Source organism: Sander lucioperca, chromosome 14 (assembly GCF_008315115.2).
Source record: "Sander lucioperca isolate FBNREF2018 chromosome 14, SLUC_FBN_1.2, whole genome shotgun sequence".
In the NCBI taxonomy this organism is placed as follows: Eukaryota; Metazoa; Chordata; class Actinopteri; order Perciformes; family Percidae; genus Sander; species Sander lucioperca.
In genome coordinates this window covers 984,964-994,341 of record NC_050186.1, presented here as the reverse complement: position 1 = coordinate 994,341, position 9,378 = coordinate 984,964, and the positions used below count along the sequence as shown (strand labels likewise).

At 40.6% G+C, this 9,378-nt stretch overlaps 1 long non-coding RNA gene across 1 annotated transcript; it reads right to left on the bottom strand.

Moving 5' to 3' along the window:
• Positions 1–1,309: 1,309 nt before the first annotated feature.
• LOC116064122 lies at positions 1,310–1,545 on the bottom strand. The gene is made up of 2 exons (XR_004108462.1): positions 1,501–1,545; positions 1,310–1,460 (listed from the first exon to the last, which is right to left on the bottom strand). It is a non-coding gene; the product is annotated as an uncharacterized LOC116064122 (long non-coding RNA).
• Between the last annotated feature and the right edge of the window lie 7,833 nt (positions 1,546–9,378).

Sequence of the window (9,378 nt, the reverse complement as noted above, 5' to 3'; positions counted from 1 at the left end):
TCAAATTTGACACAAATTCATTCATTTTCAATTGCTATCTACTCATTCATACATTCACTGAGAAACATCGTTCTAACTTTAAAATGTTCCTCCTCTTTCAGACATTCTGGGCAGCGTCGGCCTTTTAACATACAGCATTCACACGTTCTCTAGTTTACAGTACATGATTCACAGCTTTTATGTGATGAAGGTACACAACCTTATTCATTAAACAGTAGGTGTTTCTCAATGTCAAGGAAGGATCCTTCGAAGCCAGAATTTCGAGGATGCTACGTCATCAACGTCCGTCGAAGGACTGTTCCAATGTCGAGGATCCTCCGAATTCCACCAAGGACTGAGTCCTTCGTTCGGAGATTTTCCCATAGACAGCAAAGGATGCATATGTGTATCCTTCGCGCTCCCATATTACCCACAATCCTAAGCGCGCGGCTTTGCCGGCTCGTTAAAAAAAATTAAATGGCGGACCTAAGCGGGGGGTTGGAGCGGCATCGCTGACGACGAAATAATCATTTAACTGTAAGTATCTTTAGTGTTTGTCGTACATGTTATCACCGTTAATGTGTTACATCAATGTAAAGCTTAACGCGTTAATGCTGGTACTAACTGCTATAGTAATTAGGTAGATACCAGCCGAGCTAACGTTAGCTAACCGAACCTAGCATTTAACATTAGGCTGTTAGCTAGGTTGCTGTCTTTTTGTGTCATTTGTGTTTTTAAAGTTTAAAATCCGGTGGCATTTTAATCTCGTTTATATGTTGTTACGCTATATGGGTAACGTTAGCAGAGATTTAGAAATGTGTGTGTTTATCAGTTGTAACTGCAGGATGGGAGCTAACGCTGCACCTTGTTAACTTCACTAGCAACGTTAAATCAGTAGTTTCCCATGTAAAAAGTATAACGTTGCATATAACGTTACGTTATAACATTCATAACGGTAAACATCTTTTTCTTGTTTGCTGTCTTTTAACAGGGACAAACGGAGGCGGTCACTGATGATGGGAACGCCAAAGACAAGCAGGGAGACTGGCCAAAGACAGACGTTGAATAGATTATTTGCTATATTAGAGATTGGCATTCTGAAAATAAATGCATTAAATTAACTGGTTTGTCTGTGTCATTACGTTTTTGGGTGTATGTGTATGTATATATATATATATATATATATATATATATATATAGTTATGGTGTATATAATATAAACTGTTTTTCAATGTCTATTTCTGACTGAATAATTAGATTCAGATGGTACCTGTTTTAATAACTTGTAAGGTATAGAAGCTCTACAAAGACATTAACGAAAACGTGTATCTTTATTATAACATTTATTCAAACATTACTATATACTGTACACAAGTATATTCAACATGAAGCGGCGATCAGACACAGCTGCTGATGATGGGGTTGCTTCAAGACTGCAGACAGAAGGAGAAAGCTTTAGGTTAGTCCAGTAGTTATCCAACCTGTCCTGGTAAGATTAGGTTAGTCCAGTAGTTATCCTACCTGTCCTGGTAAGATTAGAATTGTATCACAAGTATATTTGAGCATACTGTAACATGAAGGTACTTCATGTAACTGTGTAGTGGTGTAGTTTCTTCATCATGGTCTTAACTGACAACTGTTGACCATTTAACACACTTACACCTACCTTTACTGTGTTAGTGGGTGTTTATCAATGGAGGTATTATGACTTTTCATATGTTGGTTGTAGCCTTGTAGCTTGTGTGTTTACAGTACTATTTACCCTTTCTCACTTGCAGTTTACTGCATATCATACTGCCTGTGGTAGCTCATTAGCTGGTAGCTTTTACCTTGTAGTTGCTGATCATATTTTGCACCACATTTGTCTGAAAGCTAGAAGCTACTGGACAATGAGCTAATGTTGCATACATGCAGTAAACTACAAGCTAATGTAAACGGTGAGCTACTGTAAGCTTAATGTAATTAAGATTAATTAATGCAATTCTCCTTACCGGTAAGTGTTATGACAACTACAAACATGAACTCCCACGAGTTTTTAATGTATTGACATGGGATAAATAAGAGAAAACGACTATTGCTTATATTATAGTCTATCAGTGTCGGTAACGTTACCTACCTTCGCACGTTGCGGGCACAGTTGCCGACAGAATATTCTCCTCCTGCAAGCAGACTGACGCTGATTCAGCTTCTCCATCTCAACAAAAAAATTGAACAGCACAGTTCACAGTTCCACATCCATTTCGTCCAGTGTTTTGAAATGTAGCGCAGAAGTGAAGGCGGGGAAACATTTTCTATGACGCAAGCACGCAATGACGTGCACTTGCTAGCCTGTTCCATTGTACATGTTCTCCGAATGCTCAGGAGGAGCCTGGCCTAGCCTCTGAAGGATCCTTCCTTGGAAGGACTAGTCCTACCAAGGAAGGATCCTTGACATTGAGAAACACCTAGTAATTCAGTATTGCTATGACCCGTCACAGGAAGTGCTTTTATTTTGAAGTAGGGCTGCAGCTACCGATTATTTTAGTAATCGAGTATTCTACTGATTATTCCATCGATTAATCGAGTAATTGAATAAGAAATACTTTTGTTTTATTGAAGAGCAATAATATACAATAGTTTGGTAAAATTTTCAGAAAAGGCTACATTTTAATTGCCTACATTGCTTACAATATCTCTCAAAAAACTAAACATATTAAGTGCATTTAAGTGCCATATTACATTGTTTTTAAAGAAAACATTTTCTGAAATGCAATAACAACCTCAAACTAAGGCATCCATCAAACATACATAAACATTACCTTAAGTTGTGCTACTTAACTTTCAGAACTACAAGTTTCAACCTGAGACTGATCTGTATATAGGCCTGTATGTAAATATTAGTTAGTGTGTTAGCATGTTAGTAGATCGTTAATCAGCTGTTTCTCCGTGAAGAGAGAGAGTGAGAGAAAATGGTGCGCAACAATCAGCTGTTTTTCCAAAGGGAGAGTCAAGAAGTCGGCTCTTTAGATCAGATTGTGGTCACCACTACGTATTTTCTTGTCTTTGATTTTGGTAGTTGTTGTGTTTGGTGTAGTTTCATCGTCCATACGACTCTGTGATTTACTTTTGTTGGGTCCGCTTCGTGGCATGCATGATTAAGTTAGACTCAATGTTTTCTGTTGAGATGCTGAAGCACTGACGTCGTGCTATTATTGTGGTAAGCTAGTTCCATTTTGCAGTAGACACACTGTACAGAGTTTTCGTTTGAACTGATTCCAAACTTTGGACACTTTCTGTCATTTTCTCCAGCCGTCTCTTCTCTTATAGCCCCTTACGCTCACTTTCTTCATTTTGTAATCTGCTCCATCATGGACTCAAAATTAATGTTTTTTCAGAAGTCACAATAAATAGGCCTATTGAAAGATATCTATTGTGTTTTATGCATAGAAATAAAATGGGTAGAAAGGCCACATTCCTATTTAAATCAACGTAGCAGAATGATTGGAGTTGCAGCCATTTTTATGTGAACTATTGTAAAGGCCGCTCATAAACTTTTAAACCGACTAACGAGCAGTGGAGTAGTTACAGCCGCTAAATGAGTCAAGTGTGTGTGTGTGTGTGTGTGTGCGAGCGTGTGTGCATGTGTGTGTGCGTGCGTGCGTATATCTGTGTGTGTGTGTGTTTGTGTGCATGTGTGTGTGTTGTGTTTGTGTGCGTGTCTGTGTGTGTGTGTGTGTGCATGCATGTATGTATGTGTGTGTGTGTGTGTGTGTGTGTGTGTGTGTGCATTGGCCCAGTGTTGACAAAAGCTAACTGATGAGCAGACATAGGGCTGAGAAAGCCGTGTTGACCCTGCTCAGATTGGATTTCCCGCCCGGCTGGATCCAGCCACTGTTGGACATGATGGATTATTGTAAACGCCACCTCAACGGCCTCTTTGTCATCTTTAAATGGCAATACATGTGAGCCTGAAGGAGGCGCGGCCGAGGAGCCAAATGATGTGTTTGAGGTGTAAATAAAGAAGGTGGAGGACTGTGGCTTCTTCTATCGATCCTCGTTCATTATGTGCATTCATCAGCAGCCAGTATTATATCTGCAGTCACACACAAACGCTGCTGGCATTTTCTGACCGGCCGTCTCTGCAGCTGCTGCCACTTTAATTTAGTTTGGATTATTGACAACATGCTAATGTGTTTATTAAACACATCATATGTCAGACTTTGGGGTCGCTCATTATGGAAACCATCATAATCACAATTACTTTGGTCGATATTGAAATCAGGATTACTCGACATGATTCCTCTTTGACTTTTGGAAAGATGTTGCATTTATTGAATTTGAAAAACAGTCAAACAGTTAAACAAATCGACAGTGAAAACCCCTTCAACTCTGACATTTCCCTTCATACTTTTCATTCACAACACGACACAAAATAAGAGTTAGGGCCCTATTTTAACGATCTGAGGTCACGGCGTGAAGCGCCTGGTGCAGGTGCGTTTAGGGCGTGTCCAAATCCACTTTTTCTAGTTTGACGGCTGATAAAAGTGTCCGTGCGCCGGGCGCATGGTTCTAAAGGGTTGTACTTAGTGTCTTCATTAATCAGAGGGGTGTTTTGGGTGTAACATGCAATCAACCAATCAGAGATCATCTCCCATTCCCTTTAAAAGCCAGGCGCGTTTGGACCTTGGAGCATTGCTGTTATGATGGAGGATTTGCGCCGTAATATTTAGGGCTTCAAGCCCGAGTCTGGAGGAAAAGCAGGGCTGTGGAACTCTATTGCTTTCCTCAGGTTTCTTAGTATTATTTTTCTCTGCGTAAAACAGATGCTACAGCCTAAACCGTACATGTTGGGGGGGTGCCGTTTTCAGGACTGGTCCAGGACCCTGCACTAACCTTGGACACAAAAATTCAGACATTTCCACCACTACGTGGCGCTATAGCAGAAAATACATATTTGGCCTTAAAACTCCCAAACCGTACATCGCACATTATAAATACACATATCCACGCATTCCTTGAATTCAGCTGAATCTCCTGATATAGGCCACGCCCATTTCCGACTAGACTTTTATGCGTGAAAAATCGTAATTTAAAGACCGTAGCTCCCAAGACGGCGGCCGCCTGTATACGAGAACGCGACTGTCTTTCTAATCTATCTCTTTTAATAAACTGTCTGTACAGTTACAAAGTAGACAATGCTTCGGTTTACATGTAGGGACCCTCATTATGCTACCGTTGAAGTGTGTGGATATTTTGAGCCTTTTTAGTGGTATGAATAGCGATTTGTTTTTACTTTCCCTGTGCCCTGAATACTAGCGTTGTAAGCTAATCAGCGGTCCGCGCTAGCTTGTTTTCAAGCTCCAAACTCATTAGATTAGCATGAAAACATGTCCCAGAGAGAGACAGAGTGGGTACACATCTGTTATTAACCCCTAGGTTAGTTTTGCGCCGGAATTGTCCTTTACATGTTGCGTCTACAGACCAAACAGAGCAGTATTATAACGTGTTAAATGTTGAGTCTACAGACCAATCAGAGCAGTATCTACAGACCAAACAGAGCAGTATTATAACGTGTTAAATGTTGCGTCTGCAGACCAAACAGAGCAGTATTATAACCTGTTAAATGTTGAGTCTACAGACCAAACAGAGCAGTATTATACCGTGTTAAATGTTGAGTCTACAGACCAATCAGAGCAGTATTATAACGTGTTAAATGTTGAGTCTACAGACCAATCAGAGCAGTATTATAACCTGTTAAATGTTGTGTCTGCAGACCAATCAGAGCAGTATTATACCGTATTAAATGTTACGTCTACAGACCAATCAGAGCAGTATTATACCGTGTTAAATGTTACGTCTACAGACCAATCAGAGCAGTATTATAACCTGTTAAATGTTACGTCTACAGACCAATCAGAGCAGTATTATACCGTGTTAAATGTTGAGTCTACAGACCAATCAGAGCAGTATTATAACCTGTTAAATGTTACGTCTACAGACCAATCAGAGCAGTATTATAACCTGTTAAATGTTGAGTCTACAGACCAATCAGAGCAGTATTATACCGTGTTAAATGTTACGTCTACAGACCAATCAGAGCAGTATTATACCGTGTTAAATGTTACGTCTACAGACCAATCAGAGCAGTATTATACCGTGTTAAATGTTGAGTCTACAGACCAATCAGAGCAGTATTATAACCTGTTAAATGTTACGTCTACAGACCAATCAGAGCAGTATTATAACGTGTTAAATGTTGAGTCTACAGACCAATCAGAGCAGTATTATAACCTGTTAAATGTTGTGTCTACAGACCAATCAGAGCAGTATTATAACGTGTTAAATGTTGAGTCTACAGACCAATCAGAGCAATATTATAACTTGTTAAATGTTGAGTCTACAGACCAAACAGAGCAGTATTATAACTTGTTAAATGTTACGTCTACAGACCAATCAGAGCAGTATTATACCGTGTTAAATGTTGAGTCTACAGACCAAACAGAGCAGTATTATAACCTGTTAAATGTTGAGTCTACAGACCAATCAGAGCAGTATTATACCGTGTTAAATGTTGAGTCTACAGACCAATCAGAGCAGTATTATAACCTGTTAAATGTTACGTCTACAGACCAATCAGAGCAGTATTATAACGTGTTAAATGTTGAGTCTACAGACCAATCAGAGCAGTATTATAACCTGTTAAATGTTACGTCTACAGACCAATCAGAGCAGTATTATAACGTGTTAAATGTTGAGTCTACAGACCAATCAGAGCAGTATTATAACTTGTTAAATGTTACGTCTACAGACCAAACAGAGCAGTATTATAACTTGTTAAATGTTGAGTCTACAGACCAAACAGAGCAGTATTATAACTTGTTAAATGTTACGTCTACAGACCAAACAGAGCAGTATTATACCGTGTTAAATGGGACTAATGTGCAGCTGTGGATCTGTCTGCCTAAGGAACCCCCGTATGGAGTTAATCATTACATTCAGACCCCTACCCTCATTGATTCCCCACATGCTGAAGTCGATCTGCACTGTGGCAGAACCGTCGTCTCAGCCTTTAAAAGTGCTTTCCCTTTCTCCGTTTGTGCTGAAGAGATATTGATTATGTGCAGCAGAACCAACGCTAGAGCAGAGAGCTGCAGAGATTCCTCCATTAGTCCTCAACTATTACATTAACATCTATTCTGATCATCTATTAATCAGTTGGAGTCATTTTTTATGTAAAAACAGTAAAACTAGTGTGTTGTGTGTGAGTGTGCTTGCGTGTTGTGTATCTGTGTGTGTGTTGTGTGTGTGTGTGTGTGTGTGTGTGTGTGTGTGTGTGTGTGTGTGTCTACGTTACGCGACGTGAACATCATCAAAAAGCTGCAAACCCCGCGATGAAGCCACGATGAAACCGCAGTTTTTGCAAGTTCCCGCAATGTCATCGCATAAAATTGCATAAACATCCCGCATATTCCATCACATTTTGTAAGAAAACGTGCCGCATAATCAAGGATTTTTGCCCGCAACAATCACAAAAAAACTCCACATTTTTCTGGAAGGACTGATTGTGATGGATGCAGCGTGGTGTGTGGTGGTTGACTTTGGCTGAAAATGTCACTCTCGAAAATTTGTCAGTACCCCCCCATCTCCAAATATGTTCCCGCGGCCATGACACACACTGCACCCATTCAAAAAGACGGGAAAGACCTGCGTTTTTGCCAGACTGACGGACGGCCGACGCAGGCTGTGTGCCGTCTACGGACTCATAAGTGACCAGACAGAGACATGAGAAACTTGACTGAGACTGCAGCATGGGCGTGTTTAATCTCTGTACACCCTGATCTGCATCTGGCTCGTTATCTCCATCTTTGTGCCTTCAGCTGAGATGTAAAAGCTTTGTCAGGATGTGTAATTTAAATGTCTCCTCGGAGACTCGAAGCGCCTAATCTGCCCTGATTAACATTTCCTCTGAGGGAATAAGTTACCGGGCTTTAAAGTCTCAGAGGAAACTACTACTGAGACTTATTTAAATCTTTCCAATTTATCCTTCCAGATCTCTGGCTCGTCGGCATCTTCTCGCTTCTGAAAGATATATTTTTTATTATTATTATTATTAGACAATTAATCCCAGAAGGTCTTTATAGCCGGCGTCATGAATCCCTTTAGTGGTTTTTGGGAATAATCTCTGCGAGTCAGGATAGGATTCTGCAGCGGTTCTCAAACTGAGGGTCAGACTCCCCGCAGTGGGCCGCGGGATCACCCGGACCGGTCCACACATGATCCTGTCCCCACCACCCCTTTTTCGACGATTCTGTAATTTGGACATTTTTGTTGCTTCTGTCATTTTAATATTCTTTTTTTGTGGCTATTTTGTCGGTTTTGTTGAAGTTTTTGTATCTTTTAACTTTTATGATAATTGTCCTATGTTGAAAAAAGTAGAGAGAGAGAGGGGGGGGGGAGGGAGAGAGTAGGGGGGAGAGAGGGAGAGGGAGAGGTAGAGAGAGGAAGGGAGGGAGGTAGGGAGAGAGAGGGAGGGAGAGAGAGAGAGAGAGAGAGAGAGAGAGGGAGGGAGAGAGGGAGAGAGAGAGAGGGAGGGAGGGAGAGAGGGAGAGAGAGAGAGAGAGGGAGAGGTAGAGAGAGAGGGAGGGAGGGAGAGAGGGAGAGACGTAGAGGGAGAGGGAGCAGAAGAGAAAAACGTAAAAGTGACAAATGTCAAAAAGCAACAAACCTCGGAAAAGCGTAAAAAGACGGAGGCTTTTCTTTCATCTGTTTTTTTTATTATAAAAAGTTCTTTTAAATAAAGGTTCTGCATTACAGTCTTGCAACATGAAAAATCACCATCACCAAACCCCACCAGACTCCATGTAAATAATCACTACTTTTATCATCGTAACACACTTCATTCAAAGTGGACAGAAACTACATAAAACTACCAAAAGCCGTCTTGGTTCATCTTTCCACTGTTCCAACAATCACCACTCTGGTTTGGTTGAAATAAACCCTTAATTCACCCATTTACATGTGGAAATATGCTGGCTCTATACACGCTAAAAGTCCTGATTATTTACATGGAGTCTGGTGGAGATATGCTGGCTCTATACACGCTAAAAGTACTGATTATTTACATGGAGTCTGGTGGAAATATGCTGGCTCTATACACGCTAAAAATACTGATTATTTACATGGAGTCTGGTGGAGATATGCTGGCTCTATACACGCTAAAAGTACTGATTATTTACATGGAGTCTGGTGGAAATATGCTGGCTCTATACACGCTAAAAGTACTGATTATTTACATGGAGTCTGGTGGAAATATGCTGGCTCTATACACGCTAAAAGTCCTGATTATTTACATGGAGTCTGGTGGAGATATGCTGGCTCTATACACGCTAAAAGTCCTGATTATTTAAATGGAGACTGGTG